Genomic DNA, 26,032 nt, shown 5'->3' with positions numbered 1-26,032 from the left:
TATTTTTGAAAAAAAACAGTTGATCATACTTAAAAGGTTCAGCCACACCAGTTAGCCTTTGTAGTATTTTTCAGAGTATCTCAAACATTGAGGTTGTGCAGATTTTACCATTGTCTGTAAATGGGCTTGAGCCTATCGAGCACATTCTCTGGAGCCTGTTATTTCTGAACGAGATTAACTTGCACAGTTTTTTTTAATATTACTTGGCTGATTTAATAGCTTACAATCAAAACTGATTTGACTATGTATATGATTATGTATCCATTCTTGGAACCCTTGCTCTTGGCTTATAATGTGATTCCCCAGTGCATATTTGCACAATTAGTAGGACATATCATTGCAGAACTATTTGCATGCATATTTTTCATGTTCACATTTGTGTCTGTTACCTATTTGGGAAAAGACATCTTGTGGTATTGTACAGCATACGTGGAAAACGAAGAATTACAGGACTACAAACTTTTGAAAATCAAGTCTGTATTCACTTTTAAGGCCATCTTGCAGTTTATTTGCACATACTTTTATGAATATATCTGAAAAATGTATTATATTATTTAATGAGGCTTAAAATCAATTACTTATCATCTTTCAGTAAGAGATGTGTTTGCCTAAGAAACAGAAACATTGACAGTGGAAAGGCTCAAGTTGGCAAGTAGCCATTATACCATGAGTAGCGGCACTACACAGTTTCGTATCGAAATGTGTATTATTGATTCCAAACTTTTCTATGTTAGGGAAATAACACCTTGCAATGCACCAACATTTGCAAGGTTCCTACATCCTACCCACTGATAGATGCTGCCAAATGCAAAATTGCTATCATCATTGAAAATTCAAGTCATAGAAATGTTTATTAGTATGCAACAACACAAGTACTGTGCTATTAAATCAACAAGCACAGCAATCTAGTAACAGGCAAAAATCCTTGAAGACTTGCTCGGGTCTGGCACCCAAATGTGTTATTTTTCTCTCCTACACATTCCTCTTAAGACATACATTATTCCAGAGCCAAGCGTGTGGGCAGAAATGCTGCCCTCGAGCCTATGCCAATGCTATGATTCTGTCAGATCGCTTCAAGGTTCACAGCAGCAGCCTTGGGTGATTTGCTGATTTGGTTTCTTTTCCCCCACTAGTCCCTGTGAAAGATCATCATCTGCCCTGCATTCCACTTCATGCCTTTACCTGGCAGGAGACTTGAATGTTGGGAACGCATTGTGTGGAGATTGCAATTGCATCATAATGCTATTCCACGGCAAGCAATTCTAATACAGTTTACATTGCCAGGAAGCTGTATTGATTATTTAATATATCAGCAGCTCACTCACTGAAAAAGATTGAAGTTGTTGTTTTCGCTCCATTTTCTTTATCAAAGTCACCTGCAGAAAATTTAGTCTCAATGCCGTAAATATTTGTTGAACTGTACAGTCAGCTTTGGGTCCAAATGACGACCAGAAGTTGATCCTGTACCACTTCAAACAATTATAATCTAAAGCCTGCTTTCTTTAGCTGAACTGCAATTGGTGGTTGAAAACAGGTAATTAAGAAATTCATTTGAGAGTACAGACCAACTTAAGATGTTTTATGACTGGAGGCAGTAGTTTCTATGGTGGCTGCTTTCCACTGCAGCTTGTGCATTACATAGCACAAAATCAGCCTCCAGATTTCCTCCATAAATGGATTGCAATTTCATAACAGGGCTGTTATTTTGGATTATATTGCAAAAAGGATTGGGTGGACTGGAAGGTTTCAGCAGTAAAGTGCAATTATGAGTTTTGCTGCATAACCAAATAGTTTGCAAATGCTAGACTGCTTATGGTTTTAATTAGTGTCTGTATGGGCATTACTGTAATGTGCATGTCTGATTATAAACAACTTTGTTCATTCCTGAACTATTGTATGTAAATCTACAGTCTCTTTGAAGCAAGAGGTACCAATGCTTTCCCCAAGACTTGTGTACATAGAAGTTTGCATACAATAATAATTTGCAATTATCTATTTGAACATTTAATATCAACCTGGCAGTAATCCCTGCATGCACAGGATGTTTTGTAAATCTAATTTTCTCTCAATAGAGTCTCTTGCCATTTTTTTTCCTCAAGTGACAAACATGCACTATTTATCAGCATCCCAAAAGGGGACAGTTTAATGTTTTTAAAATTGCACTGGAGACTTCCAGTTGAATATTAAATTATGTCCCGTTTCCACCCCTTGCCTCCACCCCAACACTGGACAAGCTCCATCAGCAAATGTTAATCACACTATCAAAGCTTACCTACAGCAAAATAAAACACAATCCCACTGATCACTTCCTCCACTTACTGATGGGGGTAGGCGAAATAACCAACATCCTGTTTATCGAACTGAGAAACTGAATAGAGGTGGTTTTAAGGAAATTACATGACGTTTGTTGAATGTATGAGTAGGGCCATGTAACATGTTTGTTTTTGTGGTGGACTGTGCAATCACATTTTTATATATAACTTACTACAAATCGGTTCAGTGTCTGCCAGATATTGACTACAAATGATATGTTGTCAGCTGATAATTACAAATCCTTTATGCAAATCTTTTGTAACAAATGATTTTTGTTTTCAGTGTATCTTCTCCCAGAAGGCAGTACTAGCAACGCAAGTAACAGAAGAGGTTAATAGGAGCTGTGAATAAATAATATTTAATATGGATAAATTTGTAATAAATGTCCTAAAACTAACACGCAGGCTGTAACACCATAACATTTGATAGTATTCGGAGACTGTGATTAAACATTGTACTGAAGGTGAGGGTGCATTATACGTCTGGTTTGCCACTATTATATTTGGTGGCAATCAAGCCACCAACTCTTCCAACAGAATTTTATTTGGCTTTTCTTTTAAGTTTGTTAATAATAGTTCTATGTCATTTACTAGTTAAGAACAAGCATGTGAACATACCATTTAGGGGCAGGAGTAGGCCATTCAGCCTACAGAGACTGCTCCATGACATCTTACTGAAACCTCAAATCTACATTCCTGCTGACTTTAATAACCTTTCACCCTTTTGCTTAACAAGAATCAGTCTACCTCTGCTTTAAAAATATTCAGTGGCTCACTTTTTGTGTTTTATGGGTGACCCTGATTTTTAAACAGTGACCATGGCTTCTGGATTCCCTGTCAGAGGGAACATCCACTCCACAGCTGCCCTGTCAAGACCCCTCAGGATCTTGTACATTTCAATCGAATTATCTCTAACAGTTTTAAATTCCACCAGATACAAGCATAGCCTGCTGAACATTTCCTCAAGACAAGCCTCTCATTCTAGGCATTAATTTGAAAAACCTCCTATAAACTGCCTCCAATGCATTTAGATCTTTGATGAAACAAGGTGACAACATAATTCAGATCCAATCTCACCGTTATAACTGAAGCATAATCTTTACTCAAGGTCACTTCCCCTTGTGACAATTGATAATGGCCAATTATTTTTCCAAATTACTTGCTGTACCTGTGTACTAACCTTTTATCATTCATGAATAAAGACACTGAGGTCCCTTTGCATCTCGAGTGCTGCAATCTCTCATCATTTGGCTAACATGCAATTTATTGTTCTTGCCAAAATGCACATTTTCCCACTTTGTAACATCATGTTCATTTGCCAGATCTTTGGCAGCCCTCTTAACCTATCTATAATTTCTCTGTGGGCTCTTTATTTCCTCTTCAAACCTTATTTTCCGACTCACCAATTTTGGCAGCTTTCAATTAAATGAGATTGTTGCTAGATAAGGGCAGCCTTGGAAGATTAAAGCCAATACATTGGTTGAACTCCTCATAGAGACTACCTTTGCCACATCAGATTATTTTTTTTTCAATCGGTATGTAGATTAAATTCTCGTATGATTATTGCTATACCTTTCTGGTGAGTGCTTATTATTTCTTCCTTTATGTTCTACCATATCATGTGGTTACAGTTAGAATGGCCTCTACACTACTTCCACAAGTAACCTTTTCCTTTTTGTCGTCATCTCTCACCTCTATTTCAACATCTTGATTCCCTGAACTTGGGCCCCCTCCTTGATTGATCTAATACCATTATTAACCAACACAGTCACCCTTCTACCATCTCCTGTTTCCCTGTCATTCCATTTTATTCAATGATGCATTTAGTTTTCTAGGGAGCAATGGCCTAGTGGTATTATCACTGGACCATAAATTCGGAGACCCCAGTAAAGGTCTAGTGATCAAATCCTGCCATGGCAGATGTTGGAATTTGGATTCAATTAAAACGCTGGAATTATGAATCTAAATGATGACCAGGAAACCAGTATTGATTGTCAGGAAAAATCCCTTTCCTTCATTAGAGTCCTTTTTAGAGAAGGAAATCTGCCATCCTTGCCTGATCTGGCCTGCAAGTGACTCCAAACCCGCAATAATGTGTTTGATACTCTTCTTGCCATTCCTATTTGCCCAGAGGGTAATGCTGGCCTGGTGAGCGATACCCCACATCCTGTAAAAATAATTACCCTTAGCAAAAGTTATTGCTCTGCATTGAATCTTAGGAATAGTTACCAAACTTATTTAGTAACTAGGTACTCATCAAATAACTACCTTCCTCTCCTGTAGAAAGTAATTAAGAATATAAGACATAGGATTGGAAGTAAGGCCATTTGGCCCATCGAGTCCACTCCGCCATTTAATCATGGCTGATGGGCATTTCGACACCACTTCCCTGCACTCTCCCCGTAGCCCTTGATTCCTTCTGAGATCAAGAATTTATCAATCTCTGCCTTGACGACATTTAATGTCCCGGCATCCACTGTGCTCCGTGGCAATGAATTCCACAAGCCCACCACTCTCTGGCTGAAGAAATGTCTCCTAATTTCCGTTTTAAATTTACCCCCTCTAATTCTAAGGCTGTGCCCACGGGTCCTAGTCTCCCTGCTTAACAGAAACAACTTCCCAGCGTCCACCCTTTCTAAGCCATACGTTATCTTCTAAGTTTCTATTAGATCTCCCCTCAACCTTCTAAACTCTCATGAATACAATCCCAGGATCCACAGCTGTTCATGGTACGTTAAACCTCCCATTCCAGGGATCATCCATGTGAATCTATGCTGGACAAGCTCCAGTGCCGCTATGTCCTTCCTGAGGTGTGGGGCCCAAAATTAGACACAACTTGAGGCAGAACACCTCTCTCCTTCCGCTTCTTCACTCCCTTAGTCACCTAACTCCAGTACTGTTATAAATAGCATTTGAGTGCTAGGTCACCCTAAATTGGCTAATCTTCTTTGCTGTGAAGATGAAAGACCTAACTGATTCATTTAGTAAGGATTCAATTTCAGCTGCCCTTTAAGCCTCATTGCTCTTTCATTAGAGGCCTGCTTAAGAATCATAGAATCCCTACCGTATTAAAAGCCCACACTGACCCTCGGAGCATCCCACCCAGACCCATCCCCCTATAATTCACTTAATCTACATTCCCTGAACACTGTGGGCAATTTAGCATGGTCAATCCGTTTAGCCTGCACATCTTTGGACTATGGGAGGAAAGTGGAGCACCTGGAGGAAACCCATGCAGACACAAGGAGAATGTGTAAACTCCACACAGACAGTCACCCGAGGGTGGAATCAAACCTGGGTCCCTGGTGCTGTGAGGCATCAGTGCTAATTGCTGAGCCACCGTGCCAGCTTACCTGGGAACAACAGAATCTAAAATACAGATTTCAGTTAGATGTGAACTACAAGTAAAATCAGATTTGTAGAAAATAAAAACTTAAAACTTTCTTCCCCAGAAACTACAAACACTCATTTCCAGCCAACTAGGCTGAAAGAAATCACCCATAATAAATGTTACCCCTTGATAACATGAATGAATTCAAAGGGAAAATTGAATGTGACAGACCATAAAATGATCAAAGAAGGGAGTCAACAAGTTAGAAACTCAAAAGCAGACCAGCGTGGTATCGCCATCCCAAAAAATTTCCCCAAACATTTTGTTCTGTTGGTAATTGCTAAAGAGGCATTTAGAAGATTAAATGTCATTTCTGCGCAAGTGTGCTGCAGGCATGGGGTGGGAGAGTCTAGGGTTACAGAAAATCTAAATCTTTAGACATTTTGTTTTGCACTGATTTGTATTAATCCTGTGTTTTCTGATGGTGTCACCCTTGAGGCAAGAGATTTATTCTGATACATGCTTCTGGCCTCAAAATTGCAGCAGCCAAATGGTATTTACTGCGGTATAGGCAGGAGTCGTGTCAGGACCGTACAAAGTCTCAGATGCCGAGACCTTCTGGGAATTACCCAGAAAAGTAAAGGTCGTTGAAGCTTCAAAAAAAATGTTAACTTTGCAAGTTTCTACTTCCATTAAGTTAGTAGTACCCCAGGAAAAAATAAACCATTATAAATCTGGCTCCTGGGTAACTTCTAAGCTGACTGCCCTGTCATCCCTACAAAACTTATCAAACATTCTAACTGTACGTCTCCTTATCCTATCAACCTTGGACTCCCAACAACCCGGACCCACCATCTCGACCAGAAACCACCCCCCCCCCACCACACCCAAAATCCAACATGATTACACCCTGCCCTTTATCCCAGGACCCTACTATTTGTTTGCCGTCCTGAGCCCTGACAGATCCAACTCAATTGCTCAAAGGCCTCAACAGCCTAGCCCCACCATCATCCTGACATCCTCCCACCCATCTACTAACTCCAACATTACTACAACCAAACCCCACCCCCATTTTCAACCTGCCTGAAGCAACCTATCAATTCCCTCACGCCCTACTTGTCCGGTACAATATTTAATTGGCACTCTGGCACACTACCTCCTTGAACTCCAAGTTTACCGTACAGCTGCTTGAAAGGTTGGTGGGGATATTTAGATCTGTCAGCCACACTGATGCAAAATAACATGAGGTTTGACTTCCCCTGACTGTCCTGTACTGTGGAGAGACTGTTGATTTCATCAATATTCCCATTTCTGAAGGAGTCTGAATCAGAATTGCCAGGTAGAAATGCGTAACTCAGTTCTAATGTAGGACAAAAATGAGCCGATGGGCAATATGGCAGTAATTGCCCCTCCTCAGAATTTTTGGGCTGTAAATCTGCAGTCAAGATTTGTTACCTCTGTGCAAAACTAAACAGAATTTCAAATTTTCTTCCCAAACAGAAGTTAGGTGCTTATTTCTGATTCTGCTCCTGCCGTGGAAATTCCAGACAATGCGATCCCAGTGATCCTACCAGGAATGCAGACTCTATTTAAACGAGCCTGCGGCAAGTCCTTTTTGTGATTTAGCGGCATACTCCGTTCAGTGTACCTACACTGCAATTCTTATTCCTCCAGAATAAATGACTTACTGGGTGCCTGATTTCATCCAGGTTGGTTCATGGGCCATGGAATTTGCAATAAAAGGATGATTTTGTTATTTCAATGATCCCTATAAATTAGCATAAATTCTGAGAACTTATAAAAATTTGATATTACAAAAAACTATAAATTGTTCATTTAGCAATCATGCAACTGTTATCTGAATAATTTGCAAGATTACACATTTTCAACATCCACAGGTAAAGAACAGTTGTAGAATGTTGAAATCTTGCTCAAAATTGTGTACGGAATTACTTGGTAGCATCACTTGAGTTCAGGAATGGATCAGAATATTGTCCCTGTTCATGCAATAGTTCTCTCTTCCAATAGCATTTCATTAGCAGTTGTTTGGAACTACGCATGAATAATGCTGTCTTTTACTTCGTGTCTCTTGTTAGTTTTTGTGAAGTGCTCTTTTTGCCACTTCATCAGTTAGAACTTCTGCCTCTCCACACAACTGCAAGAGAAGTTGCAGCTCATTTTGTTGTTACCTATTTGCTGTAGATCTTAGTGTGCAGTGGACGATTTCAAAGAAGCAGAAGATGCAAAACGTGATTTGCAAGCAGTCAGAAGGATTACTTTATGCTTGTTACCTGCCCCAATGTCATTTGCCCCCCCAAAAAATGTGTTTTTTTTCTACATACTGGGCTCAGCCTTTGACAGTAGGATCAAACATGTCAAGCTTCCCAAATATTAGCATGATGCCAGAAATGTTTATCCCAACTCATGTTACAGACAAACTTTCTTCACGCATGTCCTGTTCTCTTGTTGCAACTGAAATAACTACACAAAGGCCAGTATCCCTTATTTGCATATGGTTGGTACATGGGCTGTGATCAGCCAGCCCAGAGCTAGTCCCTAGAATGAGGAGACTTTCTGAATCACTTGTTTATATCTGTCAGTCAGGGCTCCCTGATTGACCTAGGTTAGCGATTCAAATAAAGGATCTCCTAGTCAGTTCCAGTCACTACATATTGCACTTGTTCTTTTAGTTTAATTCATCACCTTGCCCAGACAAATCCCTGAAGTAGACATGAAATACAACTGGTGTTAACAAATATCCTGTGTCAAGGTTGAGAATTATTGATCAGGAAATGCGTACAAGGTGGTATTGGGCACAGTCAGTCATCAGAAATACTTCACATCAGGTGACTTGAGACTAGATGACAACAACACAAATATCCCTCCATACAGAAGTTAATACTGAAATGTCTGATAATAAGTTACCATTTTTGCCAAATGGCAATGCTGAATTAATATTTTTAGAATTAAAATATTGTGGGTGAGATTTTAACTGACATAGGTGGCCTTCCTTTAGGTGGGGGAGGATATGCCTCAAGTGTTTTTGGAATGCGACTTGCAATAGTAGTAAAATGTTAACCTGTATGCCAGACTACTTTTTTTAAAAAGGAGAGTTTTTGAACGGTAGAACTTTAACAGAGGTTTATCTTGTTGGTATAGCAAACTTCTGGTGCTCTTATCACAGGGAAATGGTCTGTTAATTTTTTCAACAGTTGGTATAATGTTCATGCCTTAATAGCAACAAAGGTGAGACCACCTTGAAGGGGTGTCTTATCAGCTTGAGGAAAGCTTTTATTTATTGTGCAGTTTTTATTACAGAATGAAACTCGTGCGTAATCTGTCTAACAGTTATATTTTTGATGTGAGTCATTACTGCAATCTCTCTTTTGGTGGTTATGCCAGTAACTGGAACTTTTCACATTATTCCAACAGTGAAATCTATATTTAGACATCCAAATTAGAAAGAATTGACAATGTTTTTGGCAAGGTGAACATTAGACCCTAACTTGCTGTGGCAGGATATCTGATGTTATTTACAGTTAGATAGACTGGCCTTTGCACACTCTGCTTTGTATTTTTGTATGATTAGTTGGTGAGAGTGAACTAGAGTAAGCAGTTGTGTATCTTCTTCACCCATCAGACTGTGAGACTGTGAAATTAAGCGTACAAAGCTAAGAAGCAAATATTAGAGGGGTAAATTCCGTGTGCAATCAGGTACAGAAAAAGAAATGAAGTGAGGGAAAGAAAAATTGGATTAAAAGAGAGAATGGCTTTTAAAAAAAAGACAATTGAAAAGACTTTGTAAATTTGGAATAACAAATCAAATTGAAGAAATGAGGGTCCACATTTGTGTAAACAATTGTTTTCAGTAACAAAGGGTTAACTGGCACAAGTTACATTCCTTACACTCCATTAATATACTTAGACTGACTTGAAACCTTGTCTTATGGCCCTGCCTCTGGGCCAGAAATTCAGGGTCACAGCTTTACACCAGGACTTGCTGGCTGTGGGGAGGTGCATTTATGATGTGTGTTCATTATTGACCCACAAATCATTCCAATACACCTAATGGCAAGAAAAGTGAGAGTGGTTCTTGGTCAGAAATTCTACAGGGATGATGACAAACCTCTATAGTACTTTAACCATAAGTGTGGACTAATAGAAGTCCATAGCCCAATCCATCGAAGAAAGGACAAGAGGAAAGAAAAAGTGAAATGGACAAAACTTCATGTTCCATAACGAGTTCATGCCATTCACTGTATTTGTTTATTATGGTGGATAATGAGATATCAAGCTCGCTTAAAAATGGTGCTTGAACAGTAGAACTGCATACCAACTTCTGAATTTTTGTTGTCGACCATGCATTTGGCCATCATGAAATTAAAGTTATAATTGCACTAAACTTGCATAAATTCATAGAACGTTCCAGCACAGAATGAGGTCATTCAGCCTATCATCTCCATGCCAATCAAACTAGACTAATCCTATTTTCCCAGGTTTTAGTATGTAGCTCTGAAAGCTATAACAATGCAAGTGAATATCTAAATCCTGCTTAAATTTGAGTTGAAAGATCAATGGCATTAACTGCAACATTTTTTTCTGACTTAGAACAGAATGGAATAGAATCCCTGCAGTGTGAAAACAGGCCATTTGGCCCAACAAGCCCACACCATCCCTTCGAAGAGCATCCCACCCAGACCCATTCCCCTACCCCCCCCATTTCCCATGTCTAACCCACCCAACCTAAACATCTGGGACACTATGAGCAATTTAGCATGGCCAATACACCTAACCTGTACATCTTTGGACTTTGGACTGTGTGGGAGGAAACCCACGCTGACACGGAGAATGTGCAAGCTCCACACACAGTCGCCAATGCTAGAATTGAGCCTGGGTCCCTGGAGCTGTGAGGCATCACTGCTAACCACTGAGCCAGTGTGCTACCCCAAAGTATGATTTATGACCCAAAATATTATTTTTTCCAAAAACGGTTGTTATATTCTGCTTTCAAAAAAAAACTTGCCTTTCCTGACCTCAAGACATCTGAAGTGTTCCAGAACCAACAGATTATAGGAACTTCAGAATATTAGAAATATAGTGGACAATCTGTGCATGGCAAATTCCTACAAGTAGCAACAAAACACTTTTGGTGGAGGGATATATATGGAGCAGGATACCAGGAGAATTCCACCTCATTCCTGTCCACTAGTTCTTCAAGTAATGTTGGAGAGTCTTTTAAATCATCTCTGAGGAAGTACATGGGTTTGAGCGGGATTTAACACCATGTCTCTAAAAATAGTGCTTTCACTTATGCTATTCATTCTCATATGATACTGAAGTATTAGCTGAGTTCATGGGTTGGGTTTTCATAAAGTTAGGATGACATTGCAGATCTCTATAAATAATCAGAAAGAACTCCAATATAAAAATCTGGTCCTCATTTTTGATGGCAGAAAAAAGGGGGACTGAGCATGATTTTCATAGGAGGGTAAACAAAACTCAACAGGAAGCCACTTGATAACACCAGAGCTGGAGGAACACAGCAGGTCAGGCAGCAGAGGAGCAGGAAAGTTGACCTTGTTTTTTTCCTGAAGAAGGGTTCTGACCTGAAATGTAAACTTTCCTGCTCCTTTGCTGCCTGGCCAGCTGTGTCCCTCCAGCTTCACACTGTTATCCCTGACTCTAGGATCTGCAATTCTTAGTATCTCTGAGGAAGCCATTTAAATTTGTTGTAGGTTCAACATATTTCATTTTCTGTTGCAAGAGTTTCTGGGAGTCCTGATTGATGTAAGTGCTTTTGAAAGAATAATTTGAAGTTTGTTTGCATGCCAGATCTCAATTTTTTAAGTCGCCCCCTCTTCCAACATGATTAAAATAGGCTTAAGCTCATCTGATAGCTTTTAAAAGAACATATTTTGGGCTGTTTTTGACCTGCCAGTTGGCGTATGGTTTTTAGAAAGAGATCTTATCATGCAGTTTCACTATTAGGTCTTTTTGTTCATGTGATGACACCTCTCTGTGGTTATCACACACTGAGGGGTGACTTGAATCCAGATTTTCTGGTTTAAGGATAGGGACATTAGGATTTTGGAACAGTATCTCTTCACTAGAGATCTTTGTTGGAATTTCCCTCCTTTTTTACTCTGCCATTATGAATCTATGGCTGAGTTTCAAAAGCTAGAAGTATTTTCCAGGAAGCCAGCCTCAGTACTTGTAATAACCCCAAGATCAGCTCCAATGGTTGTTTAGCTTAACTTGGCCCCTCCTTCCCCTCCCTGAGGCAAATGTTGGGTTTAATGGGGCCTTCTATAACGAGGCAGGCCTGTAGAGTTGGGACAGTTCGGTCGTGCAAATTCAGTTTGCTTCTTGAGTAGGGCTTGAACCCACCATTAGTTTAATTCAGTGGAAAATTTGAACTAAGTTTTCTTACCTTACAAATTACTGGCAACTGTTCCTCTGAGAAACATGAAAACATGCTACTTGACCCAATTAGTGTTTTAATCTGAGTCTCCTCCTAGTCTGTTTGCCGCCTCTTAAGGATATCTTTCCGTTTCATTGTTCTCTCATACTCATTTAGCTTCCAGTGAAATGATCTAAGTTATTTAGCTCAGCTTCTTCCAGTGATAGGAAGTTCCACATTCTAGCCAATATATGTATACCTGTTGGATTTAGAAATGTGTAACACCTCTTTCAACTTTAAAATATTGACTATTTGTGACTGTTGCAGTCATTTTAAAAGTTATTATTGAACAATCATTAACAGGACACATATATCCAAGGCTAGAATTAATTTGGCTGCATTGCACTGTGGTGAAATGTTCTGATTTCTGTTTAAACTTATCATAAAATTGGGCTGTGTCTTACTTTTGTTAGCTCAGATCAGTCTGTGGTGAGCCTTTTCATAGAGGGATTTCCACCACAGGGCTGAGTGAGGTTTCTTGCTTATCTTAGCAATCTCTATCATTAACTACCCATCCAGGCTTCTTCTTACTATACACTGTTCTCAGGGCAACTCGCCATTCAGCAGATATCCTGGCATTCTCTGGTATGCTTTGAGGCCGTGCCAGTTTGTTTCCAAAGCTGCTTGTGCACCCTGACAAACGGTCTGCCTGGAACAGCCCCACACATTTCTGACATCTGCCCTGAACATGATAGACCGGGTAAAACCACCACCCTGCTTTGCAGGCAGGGACCCGGACATTGTGCTGGAAGAGGCAGAACTTCCTTCCTCCTTTCCCCAGGACTAGCAGTGGAGTCCCTGACACCAGACCACATCAGCCAGCTTGAAGCAACCTGGAGCAAGAAAAAGGTCAACATCCTTCTCCACAGCATTAGCTTAAGTATCCACCATCTTCCCATGATAGCGCACACATTCACTCAGTATCCACCTCCTGTCCAAGGGTCATGCTCTCCCTGTCTCAATGTTACTTGCCATATCATTCCTAGTTCTCACCCATTCCAACCACTGAGACCACAAATCCTGTATGACCTTGTGACTCACTCACTCAGGACACCCACCTTCCAGCACCAAAACTAATAGCAGTGTCCCACACTTTCAATTTCCATAACGCTGTCTCTCATTGAAGGAGGATAAATAGCAAACAATGGCGCAGAAGATTCAAGACAGGTAAGTGGGCTGCCTGACATTTGGCTCCTCAGCCTTTTATGAGGAGAAGATCGTGACCCACTTGCCACTGGAAGAGGCTGACTGTGTTCAAGGCCCTGTACTGGTGTCAAAGACTGACTTTGACTTACTGTGCTAGGACCCTGAAGTCAAGCCTATTCCCCCTTGACTGAAGACTCCTGGCAGCTATGACAAGCTTCCTGGCTTTCTGCCTAATTAGTAAGGTCAAAGTAATATGAGCCTGGTAGCTCTGGCTGAGGGAACAAGGTGCAAAAAGACATTGAAAAGTATGACCAGGATAGTGAAAGCATCACAGTAGGCTCAGATAGTGACCACTACAACAACAATGAAAAGACAAGAAATGCAGTCTGACTCAGTCAATCACCTGGGTGCGCAGCTCTGAATGCGTGATGTCCTCCTGCAGCGACGCAAGGAAAGTTGTTTGCGCAGTCTAAGGTACAGCATTGTAGGGAAGAAGTGACCTGGGATCACATGTGCCATGATGGTTCTTGAAGATTGGCACACATCAGATGCCACTGTTTATGAACATGAGGTTCATGTGACTTGTGCCCATGAGAATACCATGAGATGTCAGTGCCTAGTGTCCAACACCGAGAGGTCTTATGGAGCAAGCAATGAGTTGAATTCGCCAGATTGCCACCCTGGTTTCTGTGCTGGGTCTTCTCAATGCCTCGTTTGGCATCTTTGTTAAGATTGCTGAATATTAGTGAAGTGCATACGGCTATCAACCATGTCTTTGGCAAACTATAATCCCCTTTACTTAGCAGCTTGCTGCTCCCTAGCAAAAAATTCTCCTTGCCACCCATGAAAGTCACCAAAGGTGGAGTGGGATGCTCCTGATATTCAGGTCAGCCTTGCTGGATAGTTTATCCAACTTTGCCATAAATCCAGTCAATGCCCACGTTGCTCAGACCCATGTACCATTCTATCCATTGCCTTAATCCAACATGACGTGTAGCATTCTGATCAGATATCAGACCTCCTCTCTTTTATTTTGGTGCAATTTTGTTTTGAGTTGATGCAAATATTGCTTTCTATTAGCTGATGGTTTTAGCTTTGTGCTTTCCCTTTTCATGCCAGCTCACCTTTTCAATTCTAGCTTCACACACTTAAATTTGTCCAGTTAGATATTTGCTGATCTGTTTATCCTGTAACAGTTGGAGGAAGACTGTTGAATCATTGATGCTTTTATAATGTTAATGCTTTGAGAATTTTAACTATTCTTATTGGTATGAGTGTTGCTGAAAGTAAAAATATGTCTTTGCCCTTTGCCCTTTCTGCGTGATATTAGAATTGAGGCAGAATTTAAAATCATGAAACAAATCCAGTCGATCTCTTCTGTGGTAATGTGATCGTAAAACCCTTTTGAAAATGGTGATTTTTTTTTTGTAAGCAAATTTTCACAAACTATTGAAGTATAATGTAGTTCAACAATTGAGCATCTGTTTTAGTTGCTGTATTGCACACAATCAGCATTAAAAAAATGGCCTGGGATGTAAGCCATGCTTTTGACAATTGTGTTTGAGAAAATCTTTTCTACAGAGTCCTGTGGTGTTTTTTCTCCAGTCTTGTGTTGTTATGCTCGAAATAAACAACAACTATCCATGATTGTCGTATCTTCCATACTGAGTGTTTTACATTGGAAATCTTGGCAACACCTTGTAGTGAATCTATTAACAAAACCAAACTGAAGTCATTCATGTTTAGTATAATATTAACTAAATTCATTTAATCAGAAGGCGTCTGTGGCAAAGCTTTAAATTATATGCAGTCTTGTGTTCTGTCACATCAGGATGGTATTCAAAGCTGAACATATTAATTAAGATGCTTAACCATGAATGAATACATAGCAATTCAATTGAATTACATAAGTTTTTTTTTTAAGGTCAGTTTATTTGGACTTCCATAATTGCTTTAATCACGTTACTACTCTCCTAACTGTAATTCATGTACTTTTTTGACATCTTAAAATTTTTCTCTCGCTTATCATGCGTGCAACAAAACTGTAAATGGACATTTTCAGTGCTGTTATCCATTTTGTAGTCTCTGCATACCACCCCCACGCTTACTGATGATGGAAAATGTGGATTGGAGCCCACTGGGGGAGCAGGAGCAAATTCTATCCTGAGTAGTATAAGCTTCTTGATTATTATAATAAAATGGGAAAACCAAATATGATACAAATGATAAAATGTGAGGCTGGATGAACACAGCAGGCCAAGCAGCATCTCAGGAGCACAAAAGCTGACGTTTCGGGCCTAGACCCTTCATCAGAGAGGGGGATGGGGGGAGGGAACTGGAATAAATAGGGAGAGAGGGGGAGGCGGACTGAAGATGGAGAGTAAAGAAGATAGGTGGAGAGGGTGTAGGTAGGGAGGGGATAGGTCAGTCCAGGGAAGACGGACAGGTCAAGCAGGTGGGATGAGGTTAGTAGGTAGCTGGGGGTGCGGCTTGGGGTGGGAGGAAGGGATGGGTGAGAGGAAGAACCGGTTAGGGAGGCAGAGACAGGTTGGACTGGTTTTGGGATGCAGTGGGTGGGGGGGGAAGAGCTGGGCTGGTTGTGCAGACCCTTCAGAAGCGGTTCTCCCTGCGAGTCCTGAAACAGACACTTGTCAAAATCTCCCCTTCCCCTACTGCATCCCTAAACCAGCCCAGTTCATCCCCTCCCCCCACTGCACCACACAACCAGCCCAGCTCTTCCCCCCCACCCACTGCATCCCAAAACCAGTCCAACCTGTCTCTGCCTCCCTAACCGGTTCTTCCTCTCACCCATCCCTTCCTCCCACCCCAAGCCGCACCCCCAGCTACCTACTAACCTCATCCCACCTCCTTGACCTGTCCGTCTTCCCTGGACTGACCTATCCCCTCCCTACCTCCCCACCTACACCCTCTCCACCTATCTTCTTTACTCTCCATCTTCGGTCCGCCTCCCCCTCTCTCCCTATTTATTCCAGTTCCCTCCCCCCCCATCCCCCTCTCTGATGAAGGGTCTAGGCCCGAAATGTCAGCTTTTGTGCTCCTGAGATGCTGCTTGGCCTGCTGTGTTCATCCAGCCTCACATTTTATTATCTTGGAATCTCCAGCATCTGCAGTTCCCATTATCTCTGATACTATGATACAAATGATGCTTCTTTCACATAAAATCAGGACAGAGGAACAACATGATCGAGATTCAAAGAGGAGCAGGCAAGATGTGGTGTACAAGAGAACTGCATTCAGTATAGATAATAAAATGTGAGGCTGGATGAACACAGCAGGCCTCTCTGATGAAGGGTCTAGGCCCGAAACGTCAGCTTTTGTGCTCCTGAGATGCTGCTTGGCCTGCTGTGTTCATCCAGCCTCACATTTTATTATCTTGGAATCTCCAGCATCTGCAGTTCCCATTATCTCTGCATTCAGTATAGAGTTGGCACTGTAGCTGGCTGTGTGGGAGTCTTATTCTAAGTGAAGGATAAAATGGAGATGCAAGGGACTCTGAGCAGTGGCTGCAGCATCCTCCTAAATATGGATACTCAAAGCCCTTGGAGAACCAAGAGAATATAAATCCCATAAAGGGACAACTGTGCAGGCAAGAGTCTGGGAGAAGCACAATCCACTGACTTGGCTTAAGCAGTCCATAATATGGTTTTCTCAATTTCCAAGTAGTTGTTTGTTCTTGGTAATTTGATTCATTGGAGTGGGAGTACACTTTTTATATTCTTAACCCTTGAACAAAATTGAGAGGCACTGGAAGGTGAGGGGAGGGAGGAGGTGACCCAGGCACCAAAAGACCCAACCTTTGCTGAGGGGTATCTGAAATCAATCGAATCTCCTGAAGTAGGGATCTGAGTTATTGGGCAAGGCCAATTTGGAGGACTGGGTTATACACAAAAAAGAAACGAGAGTATAACTCAGAGATAGTAAGAACTGCCGATGCTGGAGCTCGGGATAGCACGATATGGAACTGGAGGAACAGCAGGTCAGGCTGCATCAGATGAGCAGGAAAGCTGATGTTTCAGGTGGGGACCCTTCTTCAGAAAAAGACCCTTTCTTGGAGGGTCCTGACAAGAAACCAGATTGGTTGTCTGGGCCCTGAGAGCCGCCTCTGCCATTCAACAATGAATCTGATTTTTAACCTCCAATCTGTATTCTTTCTTTCACTTGGTAATCAAGAATTTATCTTCTTCCATTATGACAAACGTATTTAAAGATCTGGATCCACTGCCCTTCAAAGAGAATTGCAAAGACTCTCCATCCTCTAAGAGGAAAATAACATGTCCCCATCACTGTTTTAAATGGGTGCACCCTCTTTTTTTAAACTATGACCCCTAGTTTTAGACTCTCTCATAAGAGGGAGCATCCTTTCAACGTTCACCTGGTCAAATCCCTTCAGGATCTTGAATGCTTCAGTTTGCTTCACCTGACTCCTTTCAATGCCAGAGGATACAGGTTGATGCTGTATGGACTTTGCTCAGAAGGCAATCGGATAATTCCAAGTATTCGTCTAATAAATGTTCTCCCAACTGCCTCTGTTATATTAATATCTATCTCTAAGGACAGTGACCAGTACTCCAGATGCAGTCTCTCAAATACACTTTATAACTGAAGCATGCTCCTACTCTTGTATTCCATTCCCCTCATAATAAACCATAACAATCTGTTTTTGCTTGCTGTACCTGCATTCTAACCATCTGTGGTTTGTGCACTAGGACATCGAAATCTCTCTATCTCTGAGTCTTTTACCATTTAGACAATATGCTGTTTGTTTTTGTTTATTCTTTCTGACAAAGTGGACAATTTCAGACTTTCCCAAATTTGTACTTAATTTGTTAGAGCTTTGACCACTCACGTATCTGTCTGCATCCCTTTGCAGGCTCCTTGTGTCTCTTCACAAATCACTTGCCTACCTATTTTTATAACATCGAAAGCATTTCTATAAACAGTAATGAGTTGAGGCCTCGGCACTGACCCCTGTGGTACACGACTTGTTACGTCCTGCCAGCCTGAAAAAGACCTATTTATTTCTACATAATAAAATGTGAGGCTGGATGAACACAGCAGCATCTCGGGAGCACAAAAGCTGACGTTTCGGGCCTAGACCCTTCATCAGAGAGGGGATGGGGTGAGGGTTCTGGAATAAATAGGGAGAGAGGGGGAAGCGGACTGAAGATGGAGAGAAAAGAAGATAGGTGGAGAGGAGAGTATAGGTAGGGAGGGGATAGGTCAGTCCAGGGAAGACGGACAGGTCAAGGAGGTGGGATGAGGTTAGTAGGTAGCTGGGGGTGCGGCTTGGGGTGGGAGGAAGGGATGGCTGAGACGAAGAACAGGTTAGGGAGGCAGAGACAGGTTGGCGAGCAGTTTCAAGGCTGAAGAGATTACAAGTGAGTTGCAGTGGGAGAGAGATTCCCTGAGGTTGGTCTGGAGGGAGGAGGATAACTTCTTCAGGTTAGGCATCCCTGGAAGAGGCTCGCAGTGAGGTTAAAATTGTATCAGAGATAATGGGAACTGCAGATGCTGGAGAATCCGAGATAATAAAATGCGAGGCTGGATGAACACAGCAGGCCCAGCAGCATCTCAGGAGCACAAAAGCTGATGTTTCGGGCCTAGACCCTTCATTAGAGAGGGGGATGGGGTGAGGGTTCTGGAATAAATAGGGAGAGATCCCTTCCTCCCACCCCAAGCCGCACCTGCCATCTCCTACCTACTAACCTCATTCCACCTCCTTGACCTGTCCGTCTTCCCTGGACTGACCTATCCCCTCCCTACCTCCCCACCTATACTCTCCTCTCCACCTATCTTTTTTTCTCTCCATCTTCGGTCCGCCTCCCCCTCTCTCCCTATTTATTCCAGAACCCTCACCCCATCCCCCTCTCTGAAGGGTCTAGTCCCGAAACGTCAGCTTTTGTGCTCCTGAGATGCTGCTTGGCCTGCTGTGTTCATCCAGCTTCACACTTTGTTATCTTGGATTCTCCAGCATCTGCAGTTCCCATTATCTCTGATACATATTTATTTCTACACCCTGCTTCGTGTTAGCAAACCAGTCTGTTATCCCCTGCAACTTGAGCTTTTATTTTCTTCAGTGACCTTTTGATGTGGCACCTTAGCAAATGGCTTCTGGAAATTTAAACACAAAATATCCACTGGCTACCCTTTATCTACAGCACACGTTACTACTTCAAAGACCTCCAATAAGTTAGTTAAACATGATTTCCCTTTGACAACACCATGTTGGTTCTGCCTAATTACTTTGAACATCTCAAAGTGCCCTGTTTATAACATCCTGAATAGCTTCTGACATTTTCCCTATATCAACTGTTAAGCTAACTGGTTTGTAGTTTCCTGCTTTCTGCTTCGTTGCCTTCCTTTTTGAGTAAAGGAGTTGCATTAGCTATTTTCCAATCTAAAGGAATCTTGCCTGAATCTAACAAGTTTTAGACAATTAAAACCAATGCATCCATTATTTCACTGGCTACTTCTTTTAAGGTTCTTGGTTGAAATCTGTTAGAACTTGGAGACTTGTCAACTAATGGTTCCAACAGTTTAGTCAATACCACTTCCCTGTTGTAACTTTCTGGAGGTCCTTCCTGTCTGTCAATTCCTGACTTACAGCTTTTTCCAGAATATTACTTTTCCCCGTCTCATCAAGACTGAGGCAAAATATCTGTTGAATGCATCTGTCCTCTTTCTCTTCCATTACTAATTCTGCAGACTCATTTTATACTTGAACATTTTGATTTAAATATCTGAAGATTTTTATGCATGACTTATTTAAAATATGGATTGTTTTGAAGCTTCTGTTTACTGTTTTCTCAAACCTTATTCTTTCTGAAATTTGCTCAAGATTCCCTGACTGAGAAAAACATTGAAATGTGCCTCACTTGCCATGTGAGAAAATAATGAATAGGCTTTGGGAGTCAGGAGATGAGTTACTCATAAGTAAATCTTAAGAGATATATAATACTGACTAAAAGTAGTAGTCTTCAGTCGATCCATTGTTAGGGCACAGGTGTCTCTCTGTATTCTGTTCAGTTTACTGAAGTCATGGTCAGTCTTCAGTATTCTTTCTTGTGTGTCAAACCTAAAGAATCCTAGCTAGCCACTAACCCCTGTGCGTGATCAGTGACATCCTTGCTTCTTGGTGCATGGTTGATCCTGGATTGCTATACCATGTGCCCAGTTCCAGTGGTCATCTTAGTGTTATCACTTTACACAATGTCCTGATTTTATTCTTTTACATAACTTCTGAAGATCATTTCTTTTGTAATAACTTGTCTCTTAGCTCACCAACTCCACAGTAGGCAAGTCGCCATCACCTTCTCAAGGGCAACTCTGGATGGGCAAGAAAGGCTGGCCAACCAGTGACACCCATATCGTACAATTGACTAGAAAAGAAATCTTGTCATAGATGGATACATATGTGACAGGTGTGATCTAGATAACGTGGATTTTTCCCTCCAGTTAGCTGCTTCACTACCCACCAGTTACTGTTAACAATTCCCAATGTAACAGCCTCCTGACTCTGTGTTCAGACACTACTGTACCATATCATGTGATGGGTCTTTTCCTGCTGGTTGTACAGGACATGCTCAGGGATGGTGATGGTGACATTGTGCTATACTCACAATCCTACTTTATAGGCAAGATCACGCTGTTGCTTGACTGGTCTCTAGGTCAGCTTTTCCAGAGGTGGTCCCTCTGGTCTTCAGACCTTTTCTTTTAACTGTGATTTGTTACAAACGAATGGCTTGTTTGCACCGTTTCAGAGGCAGTTCAGAGCCAAGCATATTGCTGAATGATCTGGAGTCAGATGTCAGCCAGATCAGGTGAGGCCTGTGGGTGTCCTACCACAAAATAAGGTCCAAATCAAAGGACCTGCTTGAACTAGATGTATCTTTTTTTGAGAAGCAACACTGGTTACACAGCCATCATTTACACCTTTTAAAAAGAAATCCACATGTTTAATTGAACTGTCATTATCCTCTCCTGTCTTTAAGACCATAAGATGTAGGAGCAGAAATTAGGCTATTCGGCCCATCAGGTCTATTCTGCCATTCAATCATGGCTGTCCTTTGTTATGATCCTCATGGAGACTGATGCACTAAGGAAAAGAAATTGCAACTTCTAGTGGACCTAAGTATTGCACACCAAGACGTCAAGTTTTAGGAACTTTTTCCTGTAACTAATAAACTAAGATCAACATTGTGTATTTCAGCGGGTCATTGCAACATAAGCAACAGCAAAGATGCTCCGTTTTGTTTGCCCAACCACCAAAAATCCACCTGCCATCATTCTACTTTACCCTGACCCTTCTGTGGGAAATTTTTAATTTTCTCCAGCAACCAGTCCATTGCTATTCTCAGCTCTTTTATTTTCCAACCACACAGTAGAGGCTGACTGAAATATAACACAGAGCTGGAGGAACACAGCAGCCCAGGCAGCATCAGAGGAGCAGGAAAGTTGACGTTCTGGGGCAGGAACTTTCTTCAGAAATCATCATCTGATGCTGCCTGGCCTGCTGTGATCCTCCAGCTCCACAGTGTTATCTCTGCCTCCTGCATCTGCAGTTCTTACTATCCCTGAGTAGAGGCAGACTTGTTCCCAATGAGGAAAGAATTAGACATTTGATCAAAATTAAGTATGCACTCTCCAGATTCTTGTCATTGTTTTACTTTTTCACGTATTTGCTCAATCTCACTACATTTTTCTTTCTGCCTTGTTTACCCATATGCTTGCAAACTACCTCTGCATGTACAGTAGCTTCCTCCGCACTCTCTTCCCATAAACACCAGGACTATGTCCTGTATCTAACAGATGATGGTGTTTCTGCCTCAAATGTGTATGGCTATATTCCTGTCTGTGTGCAAGTATGTTGTAGCATATCCATACCAAGAGATTCATGGTGTAATATTGGCCAACTGAAATGACTTCAAGTAAATGGTGAACCACTGAACAGCATCATTGTTGTTCCCTGAAAATCATGCATTCAAATGTAGAATAATTTGTAATGTACGCTTCCTTTGAGTTGTAACTTGTCTTGTTGCCTCGTGTCTGTGGGTTGGGGGTATATTAAACAGTTAACTATATATGCCAACGTGGAGAAAGTTGATGTATTGTAACTTGGAATAATACAAATTTTGGAAAGCATTGTTCCTGCTACCTGACATTATGACTTGGACAATTCACAAATAAATGAGAAACTGGTTTCTTCAAAGTATAGGCTTCTCTACATGCTGTCATCACCTCATTAAAGAAATGTTAGCTTGGTTCAGAGTGGACTGTGGCTGCCTTCTTGTACTGCTCATTCTTGTTCAGTATATTTATCAAAGTTTTACTGCATGCATGTTCAACTCCATTCCTCTTTAGAACCTAGTTCTTTCTATTTGATCTTTTTTCGAGGTCTGCTTGTGATCTTGGGGAACAATTTATAGAAAATATTGAGTACAAAGTATAACACTTTTTTTTTTTCAAGCACTGGTTAATTATAAGCCCTTCATCCATCTGGAATGACTGTTAAACCAATAAGCAGGATAAGAAGAGTATATTCAAACAAGGCAGAAATTAAGATAATAAAATGTGAGGCTGGATGAACACAGCAGGCCAAGCAGCATCTCAGGAGCACAAAAGCTGACGTTTCGGGCCTAGACCCTTCATCAGAGAGGGGGATGGGGGGAGGGAACTGGAATAAATACTGGAATAAATACTGGAATACTGAAAAACTGGAATAAATAATTTTATTATCTTGGAATCTCCAGCATCTGCAGTTCCCATTATCTCCGAAGGCAGAAATTAACTTGTTTTAAAAAAAACTTCCGTTGCCAAATGTTCTCCTCTTATTTTCAGGCCTTTGTCCAATGTAAGGCCCAGTACTAACTTCTGGCAACTCAGAATGGACAGCCCTTTAGAGGAAAATAATGTGACAGATGAAATTAGCACTGAGAGGAAAGGCAACCAGTTTAAAGACCACAGTGAGCAGGCAGTGACTTCATTCGGGACACAGCACTGGGAGAAGCTGTGTGTGCGAAAAGGAGTGAATACTACCAGCTTAGAACTAATACTAAAACCCTGCCATGGCTGGTGGAGATAGAATTCAATAAAAAAATCTGGAATTAGAGTTTAATGATGACCATTAAGTCATTGTCAGGAAAACCTATCTGGTTCATTAATACCCTTTTTAGGAAGAAAACTGCTGTCCTCACACAGTTTGGCCTATATGTGACTCCAGACCCACAGCAAGATGGTTGACTCCTAACTGCCCCCTGGGCAACTAGGGATGGGCACTTGCCAGTGACGCCCTTACCCCATGAATGGATAGTTTTTTACAATTTGTAAACAACACCATCTGGTTGCCTTTATTTGGAAGCAACATTTGCAAAAGGGAGATAAAATTAAATCAGGTTAAAGTAAAATAATTTTCCTTTAGGTTTTACTTTCAGTTACTAGTAAATTTTTACTATAAGCTTATATTTATTCGCAGGGTAATGTGGCTTTCAGAGATACAAGATGGCACATCAGTGGGGACAACTGAAATGTCTATCCTGCAGCATGTGTAAAGTCATAGAATTACCACATATCCCAGACATTCACATCTGCAGGTAGTGTTACAAGTTGCACAGGCTCAACTGCTGTTTTAAAACTTGCACAGTTGCTAGATTCTCTGCTGTGCATCCATGAGGACTACATGAATAGTACATTTTGAGAGGTGGTTCCACCACAGTCTGGAAAGGTACAAGCAGCAAGAGAAAAGGTGATTATCATCAAATCTAAGAAAACCTGGCAGGTAGTGCCGCAGTCTCTTGAGTGTATTTCACTTAACAAAGTGGCATTACATTTGCAGTGCAGCTAGGTCCAAATACCCAGCTGGAGCCAAGCACTGCAAGCATTTCAAATGTATAAGGGGTGGAAAAAGAAGAAAGGAAATGCAGTACTACCTGGCCATTTCAGGATTGAATTGTTTGAACACGTGGCTGGACAACTGACAGAGGAGGGAGACATCAGATTTTGGAGCCATGGGGCCCGGCTCTGGGGCAACTGGGAGCTCTTCAAACTGTACGTGTTGCGTCTTAACAGGACTGGGACTGGTAATCTCACAGGGCAAAGCACTGCTGCAGTTGGGGTTCGTTTAAACCAGCTTGTCAGCTGATTGGGAACCTGATAGCTCACCAAGTTTGGAAGGGAGTTAAGGTTGTAACAGCAAAGAGAAAAGCTGTGAGGGAGACTGCAAGACAAGACTGAGTATGCCTCTGATGTAGAATGCTATCAAAAAGGCCAACCTAAGGGGACTGTGCCTGAATGCATGCAGCATTTGCAACAAGATAGACAATTTAATGACCCAAATAATCGTAAATGGTTGAGATAATTGCCATTACAGATTCATGACTGCACGGGGACTGGGACTGGGAACTGAACATTCAAAACTACTCTGCATTTAAGGAGAGACAAGAAGGAAAAAGAAGTGGAGTTGTGCTGGTAATGAGATGATCTGTCCATTAGTAAGGAAAGATTTCAGATCTGAAAAGCTGTGTGAAATCCATTTAAGTGGAACTTGGAAACATGAAGGGGCAGCAAATATTATTTGGAGTTATTTGTACACTGACCAAGTACCAGCAGCAGTATGTGGCATGGTATAAATCAGGAGATGCCGGAAGTTTGAAGCACGTGCAACACAGCCGTATTTGACAACTTCAGTTGTCTTTTAGACAGAGCAAACCAATCAAGCACTGAAGCTGTGGAGGACCAGTTTCTGGAGTGTCTCAAGGTTAGCTTTTGAGAGCACCATGTTGAAGAGCTAACTAAAGGACAAGCTATTTTGGATCGAGTGTTACGTAGTGAAAAAAGGGCTAATTAATAATCTTGCTGTAAAAAGCCTTTGCAATGAATGATCACAATCTGATAGACTATTACATTATCATTGAAAGAGAGACAGTTCCACTTGAAGCAATGCTAGTAGATGGGACTTGGACAGATTGAAATGATTGGTGCAAACAAGCTGGACTGAAGAGCTGTACAAAACAGAAACACTCTGAATAATGCAAATCATGAAGGCACGATGCACAAGTTGACTGAAGTGGATTGGAAAATATCTTTAAAAGGCATTACTGTTGGTAGGAAATGGACTGTCTTTATTATATGATTTTACACTCCTTCAAATTGCAAAATCTCAAAGATCAGTCAACTTAACTGTGGGTGAATAGGTGGTTAAAGATTATATAAGATTAAAATAAACAGCTAATAGAGTGGCAAGAAATAGTCATAAATCTGAAGGTTGGGTGATTTGAGGACCAAGAAATTGATATGGAGAAGAGGAATGTGCAAATTAGACAAATGCAAACAAGTAAAAACGTAATGGACTGAAAAGCTTCGCCAGCTACAGAAAAAGAAAATATTTGGTTGCGATGACTGTGGGGACCATTAAAAGTACAATTAATGGCTGCACAGTGACTGGGCCTGGGAACTGAATTTACGATGGGGTGTAGAGAAATAGAAAAGCAAAGGTTTTGTTGTTTGTTTTTTCACTGAGGAGGATGTAAGAAGTCTCCCAGAATTAGATCTCCAGGTGATGAGGGAGAATGAGTAGACAAAGGAAGTTAGTGCAAGCATGGTGGTTATACTGGAGATGACATTGGTAACTGTCTTCCAAAATGCTGTAGATTCTCTAATGATTCCTGCAAATCAAAAGCTTGCATATGTCACTTTGCTGTTTAACAAAAAAGCAAGGGAACAAACAGAATTGAAGATCTGCCAGCCTTGCATCATTGGTAAAGAAAT

At 41.2% G+C, this 26,032-nt stretch overlaps 1 protein-coding gene across 1 annotated transcript in view; it reads left to right on the top strand.

Moving 5' to 3' along the window:
* The window catches only part of timp2a (TIMP metallopeptidase inhibitor 2a), a 73,305-nt gene that overhangs the window by 1,165 nt on the left and 46,108 nt on the right, over positions 1 to 26,032 (top strand). The window lies entirely within an intron of this gene.

The sequence above is a fragment of the Stegostoma tigrinum genome, chromosome 22, assembly GCF_030684315.1.
Source record: "Stegostoma tigrinum isolate sSteTig4 chromosome 22, sSteTig4.hap1, whole genome shotgun sequence".
NCBI lineage: Eukaryota > Metazoa > Chordata > Chondrichthyes > Orectolobiformes > Stegostomatidae > Stegostoma > Stegostoma tigrinum.
The sequence above is the reverse complement of the archived record's forward strand: the minus strand, read 5'-3'. Positions and strand labels throughout refer to the sequence as shown.